This window comes from Typha angustifolia, chromosome 13, assembly GCF_048772165.1.
Source record: "Typha angustifolia cultivar Huaian chromosome 13, ASM4877216v1, whole genome shotgun sequence".
In the NCBI taxonomy this organism is placed as follows: domain Eukaryota; kingdom Viridiplantae; phylum Streptophyta; class Magnoliopsida; order Poales; family Typhaceae; genus Typha; species Typha angustifolia.
Window position 1 is genome coordinate 6393199 of NC_133251.1, and position 10996 is coordinate 6404194.

Below are 10996 nucleotides of genomic sequence, written 5' to 3' on the forward strand. Positions count from 1 at the left end.
ATTTTGCTATCCGTCCAATATCCGTATCCGAATCCGTATCCGAACTAAAAATACGGATCCGGATAAGGGTTGAGCACTATCCGATCCGTATCCAATCCGTTTTCACCCCTACGCCTCCTTCACTAATATTTTATTAATAAATTTGATATAAATACTTTGAACAGGTGAATAAAAATTCTTCAGTTTTTTCTCCATATCTTTTTTCTAAATTTATTTTTAAGATGAGAGAAAAGAAATAAAAAATAAAATATTTATCCCTCCAATTAGTTAGTCAATTTTTTGAGAGAATTTCTCACAAAGATTTTACTGATATAATAACATAATTAAAGAGAGATATGTGCCCATTATATTTTAGAGATAGTGATGCTAATGAGTGATAGTTAAAACAAATATTACCATTTAATATACATACTACTATTATTATCAAAGTAGAAGTGATTTTCTTTTCATTTAACATATGGAGTTAAGTGCTTATTTTGGTTTACAAGGTGTTATATTTTTTTCAAAAATTTGAATTTAACTCCTTACCTTTAATATATTTATTGTTTACCCCCTCTATTTTTATTATTTACAAATAGAACATTATATTTTATCAAATATATACTGAAAACACTCTAGGTTAAATTTATATTAACACAGTTTATGGGAGATGTCATAAAAAAGAATATTTCATCAACCACTTTCTAAAATAACTAAAATACCTTCTTTTTTTCTTCTTCTCTCTTATTGCTTCTTTCTTATTCTCTTTTTTAGAGCACAATAGGTGCAATATAAAACTCCATCAAATTAACCTTATAAAATATATTTTCCTTAAGTGGGATTCTTCTCATATATGTTTATATTATTGCATAGAGAGATCAAGAAGAAAGATAATAGACATTCTCATTTTCAGAAACCTATAAAACTTTAAGACAAAGATAATGGAAGATGTAGTGATCAATTATTAACATTCATCTCTTTGAAAGACTACGGCTAGCCAAAGATCCATCATTAACGAGGATCTAACCTAGGTTTCTTTGCTATCTTGAGTTAGGGTATATCATATATTTGATATTTTTATTTGATATTCTTATTTGATATTCTTACTTGTATTCTTATTTGATATTCTTATTTGATATTTTTACTTGTATTCTTATTTGATATTCTCACTTGGTATTCTTATTTGGTATTCTTACTCGAGTATAATAGGTTGGGTAAGTATAGCTTGGCTGGAAATATTTTCATAATCTTTTATATAGTTAGCTTAACTTAGGAATTTAATTGAGTTTAATTAATAAATCTAACAATATGATGTTGTGCTTGATTTATAAATAGTGAAAATGAAGGGTGTAACCCATAAATACGTTAAAAGATACGGTGTTAAATGTAAATTTTGCTATATTTTTTTTGTTGAATAGAAAGTCTGTAAAATAATAATAAGCTAGATAAAGGGGCTAGTCCTTCCCGATACATAACTTAGATATATAGCAACCATTTTCAAAAAATGGCTCTAAATAAATCAAACTATAAGTTACAACAAATCAAAGTAAATGCACATTGACGAAAACTAATTTAATTTATTTCACAAAGAACTTGTGACCTCCTCGTGAGTATGCTAATTAGCACTTGCATTTTTTTTCATCAATTATAAAAAATACCCTAGTTGGTTCAAATTAGCAATAGAGATATAGAGAATGTAATGGAATAGAAGAAAATCCATACTTATCAAACAAAAACTTATATACATAATTTTGATTAAATTTGCATAAGCGAAATCATCATCATAGATTCTGTAAGATATTTTTTAGTTGGCAAAGATGTGATAAGAATATGCAATTTTTTCTATGCAAGATCTCTCTCAATCGAAATAACTACATCATTATTAATTAAATTAACCTCTCATAATTTTCCATTTTTCCCTTTCGAGGAAAATGAAACCTTAACTAATTTAAAATTGATGCTTTATATCTCGTCGAAAATAACAAATGGCTAATTTTTTATAAAGAAAAAAAATAAAGGTAGATTTGTACAAGATATGAGTGTAGTTAATCAAAGTCATTAATAGGTGAATTTATAAGGACATATGAGATCTACTTCGTCTTCATCTTGATCTAGGTTTTTTTTTATTGATTTGCTTATTATCTCAATAAATATTGACTTTTACTTTCTATGTATAAAAATAGTGGATTGTATGTCTATGTAATTGATATATAATGCTTAAGTTCTTGGCTTTCTCTTTGTTTTTTCCTTAACAAATCTTACCTAATTATGTATAAATTTATTATTTTTTAGATGTTATTTTGTTCTTGGTCTTTCTAAGTCTATTTTTTATTATTGTGGTAAGGTTGACTAGCAATCTAATTATGTTATATAATTTAACATAGTTTAATAAAAAATAATATAGGGAGATAAAAGCTTGACAAGACATTATGTTATTCTAATTAGTATAAAATTTACCTAATATATCATTCTAATTAGTTTTGGTGTGTTACTATTGTTGATTTAAGTTTCAAATCTATAGACACTTTTATTTCGATGCTCTCGTTGGCGTATTTGGCACTTGATATCTATCATTTAGTCTTTTGTACAAATATGATTTAGATCAGAAAATCGTGGTAGTTTATTTCTAAATGGATGTGAAATCATGATTATAAAAAAAAAAATCAGTTGGATGGGTTCTTTTAAAACCATTATAAGAAATTTGACCTCTAGTAGCATTTACTATTTTGGTAATCACCCAAATGCCAATAATGGTTAGTTTCATCGATATTTATTATAAATGCTAGTATAAGTATCATATAAGTGATATTTTCTTAAATGCCACAAACTAGTCATAAAATGTCATAGTATCTTTGTTTATACAATACTTATAAATATCCAAAAATACCATATATGCCTTTATATTTTTTGATATTTTATAAATGCCGATAAAATAGAATAAGTGATATTTTAAAAAATTATCATTTATCAGCATTAACAAAATACCGAAATAGACCAAAATAATATTGATATTTAAGAAAGCTAGCAAATATTTAAACCATTCTAACCATTTCTAAAATGTCAGCAAATGAACCCTGACTTGATATGGTTAAACTATTGTAACTATTTATACTTACACTAATCTAACCATTCTCTCTCGTCTGTCATTTTCCATCAAAATCCTTAAAATCTCTATTTGCCATTTTTTTCTCTTTTTTCACCACCATTATCTCTCCAATTCTCTTTGCTGCCGTCACCTCTCCGCATCTCTCAATCTACCATCTTTATAAATGTAGATAAACACTACAGTATTATTTACTCTTTTAGCAAGTAAAGTGTTCCCTAAACTTTTTATGAATGTCATTTCACTTTGCTCTATATTTTTCCTCTCTTTTTAGTCAAGTTATTCATATTATTTTGTTATGTTATTATAGAACTTATCATGAAAACTATTTACAAATTGCTTGGATTTTCATTTGAAACACCCACCACTAGATACGCGTGCTATTGACATTGAGAGTACCCATGTAGTGTTCAATGAATAATATTTTCATAAGGTATTAAGTCATAATTAGTTTTACTAAAAATATAAGTCCAATATCCAATACGAAACACATGCCACAACAAACCTCCAGAAATATATGGTAATATAATCTAAAACATCAAGCTCACGCAGAAGCAATAATTCATCTAAATAAAATAGACATAAACGACTAATAATTAAACTGCAGCAGCTACTCTAAAATAAACATGCAATCCTCTACTATATCTGCAATATATTCCATCAAAAGGTGGTGAGTGTAAATGCCCAATAAGTACAATTCATGAGATTCTAAAAATAATATAAATATAGCAGATGTACATTTCATACTTAAATCAATAAGACAGGAAGTAAAATATTGAATGAAAGAAATAATGAAAATCATAACTATTAGATATCCATAGATTATGTCTCAATTTATCATACAATTTATAAATCATAATGAAAACTCATATAGAGTTTATATTCACTCTTATTTACTCCATTATAGGCTCACGTAGAGCAATTTTATATCCATCCACAAATCACACAATTAACGAGATGGAAATTAGATATTTAGCGGTAACATTGCCCATACATGCCTGACGACATTGCATATAACTGATAGTATGTGGCCATTAAATAAAAGACCATAGTCGTAAGCCTATAACCCTATATCTAAATCATCGCACGCAAGAGAACAAGCAGCACGCAGGAGAACAAGCAGCACGCAGCTCAAATCATCGCATGTAGCTCAAAAGACGCCATAACCCTACGCCATTGGGTATTGCTAGGACTAATATCCTAACCTCACATATAATAATTCATATCATCATATTATCATTAATCTAAACATTATCACATGTCTCTAAAATGCATAAATCATATGAGCAAAATATGGTGATAATAAACTATAAATAAAATAATAGTGAAATAAATACTACGTATGACAATTATAACTGAACTAATATAATATTCAGTAATAACAAGCTAAGATTCACATCATCCTTAAACTATGAAAGATTCACTTGCTTGGAAAGTATATTCGGATTATAATAAGCTTTTTTTAAATGTAAATCTCTTCCTGTCCCTCGAGATCATCTTTGTACGATAGTGTATCTAATTAACCCTAATTTAATCTTATGTAATATATTATACTACAAGCAATTATATAAAATTTTTATGTCAGATTACGAAAGTTTGGGATAAAACTTTTAGGTCCAAAAATTATAGTCAGCAAATTCTAACGGAAAGATTTCATGGCTTCATGAGAAAGAAAATAACAAATGTTATCATCAAAGTTTATTAAGATGTTTACTGTAGTCCAATAACTAATATTATAGTTTAAAATACCAAATTAATCTTTAAGTTTAACAAAGTAGTACGGTTGTATAGATTAACATGATTAATGCTAACATTAATATAAAATAATTATTGATAAACTAAAGTGGATGATTAAAAGAAAACAAATAATCATCTAACAAAAGTATTGATGATAGCAGAATAATTATTTAATGTATAAATTCATTAGCAACTATTATAGTATTCATTGACAACTCTTGGTAACTACTTGTATAAATTAGCTTAACTAATTAATATTCAATAGTGATTGTAAAAGAATTATCTAATTTAATATAATATGAATATATGATTATAATAGATAAATACACCAAGGGAATATAACTTAACTTTTAATATTAATTTTCCAAAAGAAATAAGATTTTAAGGATATATTTAAATTTAGCTATGTAATATTACTTCAAGAAGAAACTTCAAAAGTCTTCGGGAATGTGCTTATAATCACTTCCTTTTAAGCTACTAAAAGTCAAAATAATAGGTGGGCCCAAGAGCTCACCTTTTGTTAAGGAAAAAATGGTTTAACTCAAACAAAGGCGAGAGAGAAGCCTTAGGAGGGAAGAAAAAAGAGGAGAAAAATAGAAACTATTAATAAAAAACTTATGATTTGGTAAATTAGAAGGAAAAAAGGCATTTAGGATTTAGTCTAGAAGAAGAAATGATGTATAAGGAGGGAGACAATCAGTGGTAGAACGGCATGGTCATCTAATTTTTAGTGTTATAGACTTCAATGCCTAATAAATTAAAATTTAATTGAAATGATCATGATGATACTCACTTGTAGATCAATTGGTGCAATTGGATTTCTTCGAGGATTCCTCGCGCCTACATCACATCAAACACTTGTGACGATGAGGAAATAAAAGAAAATGGGAATGGAGCAAAGATAGTGTAATTAGTACAGTTAAAAGAGAGAATTTTGAAGAGGTGGGTCTTAGGGTTGGTTTTACGATCTCCAAGTGATAACTCCAAAAACTCATTTGAAGAGATGGGACTTGTTAATATGTAATAACTCATTTAACAAAAAAGTGTGAATAAAAGTTTGGTACATGCTAATATTTTTCTATATTATGTGGCGATTGGTAAGAAAGACACAAAAATATTAAGATATAAAAATATTGGCTTTACATCCCAGTATTATTATAAGAAAGTTTAAGAGATATATCACAAATAGATCTAGGTTACACTTTAAATATCGAAAGAATAAAAGAAAATCACAAAATAATAAAGTTTGTGTTACTACGAAGATATCTAGCTTTTGAAGTGTTAAATATCAAAACCTAAGGAAAATGTTATCTTGCGGTTTTGAGAAAAATTTTGGAATTAAATTATTCTGATAGAAATAAGATTGTGTTATTTAAATATGACTGGGTAGATGTACAGTTCAAAAGTAAGAAGTCATGATGAATATGTCTTCATACTTCTGAACTTAAAATATTTGTTGAATACGGAACAACAATTGTTTACTTTTATATGATGTATGATATACTTATGAAAGACAACAATTATTTAAGATTATTTTATATGATGTACTTATGAAGGAAATACGTCTTTTTTACTTTTGTCTGTGTAATTTATTCTTGCAACCATAGCATGGCAGCCTTTATTTTTAAAATGCTCTTAAATATTTGAGAAATTCTACTCTGCTTTTAATTTTTATATCAAATTTTTTCTAAAAATTTTATTAGATTGCTCCTATTGTTCTCTAAAATTTTATTATTTTTTAACTTTCTATTTAACATATTATTTTATTGATAGATTAATAAGAAGAGGTGATAGTTCTTAATTCTCGATCGAGATTGACACTAACATTAGATTCATGATGCTAAACTTATAAGAGTTTAATTTGTTTTGACTTGTTATTTCCTATTCTTTTTCTCATAATAGCTTTTATATTTAAATTTGGTTTGGATTCAGGGATACAAAAGGTGTAATAATTCTAGAAAGGTATCATATAAGTGAAATTCACCTTTTCTTATCTTACTTTTACTAATTCATTCTTGCCATGATTTTCAATAACTTATTGCTTATTATTTATATAATTGACATATATTTTATAATATATCTGTCTTGATACTTTTGTATTTTTATTTTCTTTATATAGCAAATTGTTATTCAATTAAATTATAGAAATTTTCAATTTTGATAGATGCTTCCAGCTAAAAAGGTAAAAAAAGATCGTGAAGCATCAAACAAGGTAAATTAATAAATATTCATATTTAAATTCTTAACTTTATTTATACCATTCATATATAATAATAATAAAATTGTATATAAAATGGTGAAGAAGTTGTTTTAATATTAGTTAGAATACCTCATCGATCGGTGGTATATAGAGTTATTTATAGTAAAGATCTTGCAATATTAATTGGAGGGAAAAGACTTAAATAAGAATTTTAAAAATTTATATATAAGTAGTTGTCGCACCAAACAAGTTCTCAGTATGATGTCATCACAATAATAAGATCATTTGGCGATGCCACTATAAAGACAATAGCTTGGTATTCTTACTTAGTAAAATTTATATATTAAGTGTAGATTTATTTTATAATTTTATTTATTTAATTTATAATTTTTATTTCACTTTTTCATATCAAACCACAATGAAAGTGAAATAAAATAGCGATACCTCAAATTTTGGATCTATTGTGTATTTTATCTTTAATATTAAGGATTTTAAAATATCTTAAAACTACTTTATTTTGATATGATTATATTTGAATTGTTATAGATTTAAATAAATAATTCTAAGTATGGCATAATATTAAACTTTTGGATTGTTATTCATGTATATAATTTATAGACACTTTTGTATTTTTGATGAAAAGTCAATATATTTGTGAACTTTTATTTATAGAGTTGTATTTATTATATAGATAATATTTTTAATACGTAGTAGAAAAATAATACTATATTTGATTACATTATATAACATGATATTTAAATTTAGTATAATTATGGTGTTAAAATTTTTTAAATAATAATAAAATTAAATTAATCAGTTTTATCAACAATTTTGCAAGTGCTACTAAAACTTGTATGAACCAAATAAGATCTTCACCGAGAATTCTATAAGTGCTGCTAAAGATTTACTAACATTTAACGAAATGTCACTAATTATTGGTTGTTTAACGACATTTAAAAAATATTATTATATATTTAGTGGCAATCGAGAAAATGCCACTAAATGTTATAGCATATACCGACATTTTGATTAATTGTTTATAAAAGTTTTCATTGGCATTCGAAAATGACACTAAAAGTATCATAGATGTCGCTGTTTAGAAATTTTACTATAGTATATGTTATATGCTGCTAAATATGTCAGAAATGTCGGCATTGCCCAACACCAATATGACTTTAAGCAATATTTCATTAAATGTCAGTGTTGATCTATAATGGTATTTTCTAACTATCGATGTAGTTTAAATTTTTTGTAGTGAACATAAGATGTCGATAATCTATATTATCTAATTATGATTAAATAATTTTGGTTAAATTATTATTATGATGAGTAATAAAATTAATAACTTATTTGAAATAATGTATCATTTTATTAAAAGATATCTTGAAAATATTGTCTTATTAACTAACCTTCGTAGTAAATTATAGACCTATAACACAATGTAAATCAGCTGATTTAAATTTATAAGGGTAAAATATTGACTTATTGGTAATAGTGGAATAAATAATGGGATGAGAGTTAAATCCACCTTTAAGCCAAAAATTGCAACAAAATATAAAATCGTGATAAAGTTCATTTATTGATCACAACTTTTTATCTCACATTTAAGATGAGATAAAACATATATGTTTCTTATTGTCTATGGTGAAATTTGATTTATGCATAAATGATATTTTATTCATGCATATTGATTCTCATAAATACATTTTGCAACAAAACACTCACTTATGCATATTTCGATCAAAACTTATATTAGATAAGTCAATTGATAAGTTATCTATAAAATTTTATTATAGGTAAAAGGTGTGATAAAGTTATGCATAGTAAGTAACTAAATATAAAATAATATGCTTATTCATAGGAAGTAACTAAATATAATTTCTTACATAAACTTATTTAATGTAATAATTATGTTTTACAACTAAACAATAAAATATGACTAAACTTATAGATGTATCTAATTTATATTAAGAGGTGTGTATAAAGTTATAATTACAAAATTTTATATATGAACCAAATATGCCTTATAATTATTACAATTTACCTTTATCTATTAGATGACATTTTATCTTGGTATTTTTTAGCATTTGCCCTAAATTTACTAGGGTTTAGTCACTACTTATCCCCTCTCTTTAGAGGGCTTTCTCATGACCTCCCCTTTCTCTCTCTTAATCAAATGTTTAGAAGATGGGAGAGGTTTTACTCCTAGGATTTTCTTCACTCTCCTTCCTTTTCATTTTATATTTCTTTTCTCTTTTCCTTCTTTTCTCGCCTTAATTCAAGCTCCCTATGTTCATTGAAGAATAATTTCACCTTTTTTACCCCTCCTTTTACCCAGCCTGGCTCTTTACACTAAGGGAACCAATTACGACGTGCCTCTCTGTTTCTTTCTTTAGTTAGGTTAACTGTAAAGTGCTCTCTCTTAGCTCCTACTATTATCCTAGATAGTTCTACAGAGCCCGCTTCTCCTCTTATTGTTCTATCACTTCCTTGCACCTCCACTTGTCATTCATATGCTTTCTTTTGCCACTCCGCTAGCATTGATTGCCTCTCAGCTAAGATAGAATTGATATTTCTTATGTCACAAACTCTCTGCTATTGCACCTCCTTATGTCACCTTAGTGCCTATGCTGTTAAGTGCCGCTTCGCCTCCATGTATCACTTTATCGCCCCTTGTTTAGTAAGAGTTTTTAGGGGTGGTAGAGTGTCATATTGCTCTCATCTCAGTCAAAACGTTCTTTGTGTCATTGTCATTCTTTTCTGTCTAGCTGGTTGACATTCTTCAGTTGCTGCTACCACACTGCTTGCATCCTCTCTCTCCTTTCCTATTATAGTTGTAACCCTGTTAATACATTAGTCATTTCTAAGCACAATACTTTTGGTATGATTTTAGATCTTTTTCTTTTGTGTTGTTGGCTTTGTTGTAAGGTTATGGTTTAGATTTTTATTTTTTGTTTTGATTAGCAAACTCTCACTCATTTTTATTTGGAGATTACGAGGCTGTGTCTTAAAATGCTTAAAAGAACTTGTAGGCTAACTTGAGACTCTTCATTCTTATGAATCTACCGTGAATACGTTCTACTCTTAATTTTTCTAGTATGCCCTTGGACTTAATATTTTGTTTTATTTGTAGCGCTGTTTATTGTAAATTAAGTGTGTGGCTTGTGTCAAAAAGATTATTCTCCTATTTTTTTTGTATTCTTGAAAGTGAATAAATCATTCTAATTTATGAATTTTCTATAAATAAATTAGATGAGATTTTAAAATAAGCATTGTTGTTATATATTTTGATATAAGTATTGACTTTTGTATATGCTATAATTAACTTTGAACAAGTAACATATTTCTTTATTAGAAATTCTACTATAATTAGGGAGTATGATTTTACCTCCAATCTAATCAAAAAAGGATAAAAATTTTGAAAGTAAATTGCTGAATACATCTAGCTTGACGATGTGAAATATGCCAAATTTGAATTTGTTTATTGAAATAAAAAAAATTCTATCATACAAAATATAATTTAGTTTTAAATTTGATCAAATTAATTATGATAGCAAACTACTTAGACCCAACGAAGGTTAAAAACCAAATAACCCTTAGACAACAATATAGTTTCTCGCTACATATTTGAATGAAGTACGCATCGAGGTCAATTAGATTGCAGGTTGCCTGTAGGTTTCAAAAAAATTAGTGTGTACCGACCTTTCTTGAGTGCCCACCCATATAGATGCTTGAACTCGGTTAGGCTGATTTAATAGGCTATTGCTTAATTGGATTTTAGGTAGGACTATTTAGGAATTGTAGGAGACTGCGGAGTGATGTTTGGATTGACAAAAATGTTGTGAAAATGCTTAGCTAAGGGATTAAATAATCTAGAGTTTGGATACAATATATAAATGATTAGAGTTAATGTTGATGATGATAGGATGTGGCTAGGCGAAAGACATATTTTTATATCCACGCTTTTTCTTCTATTT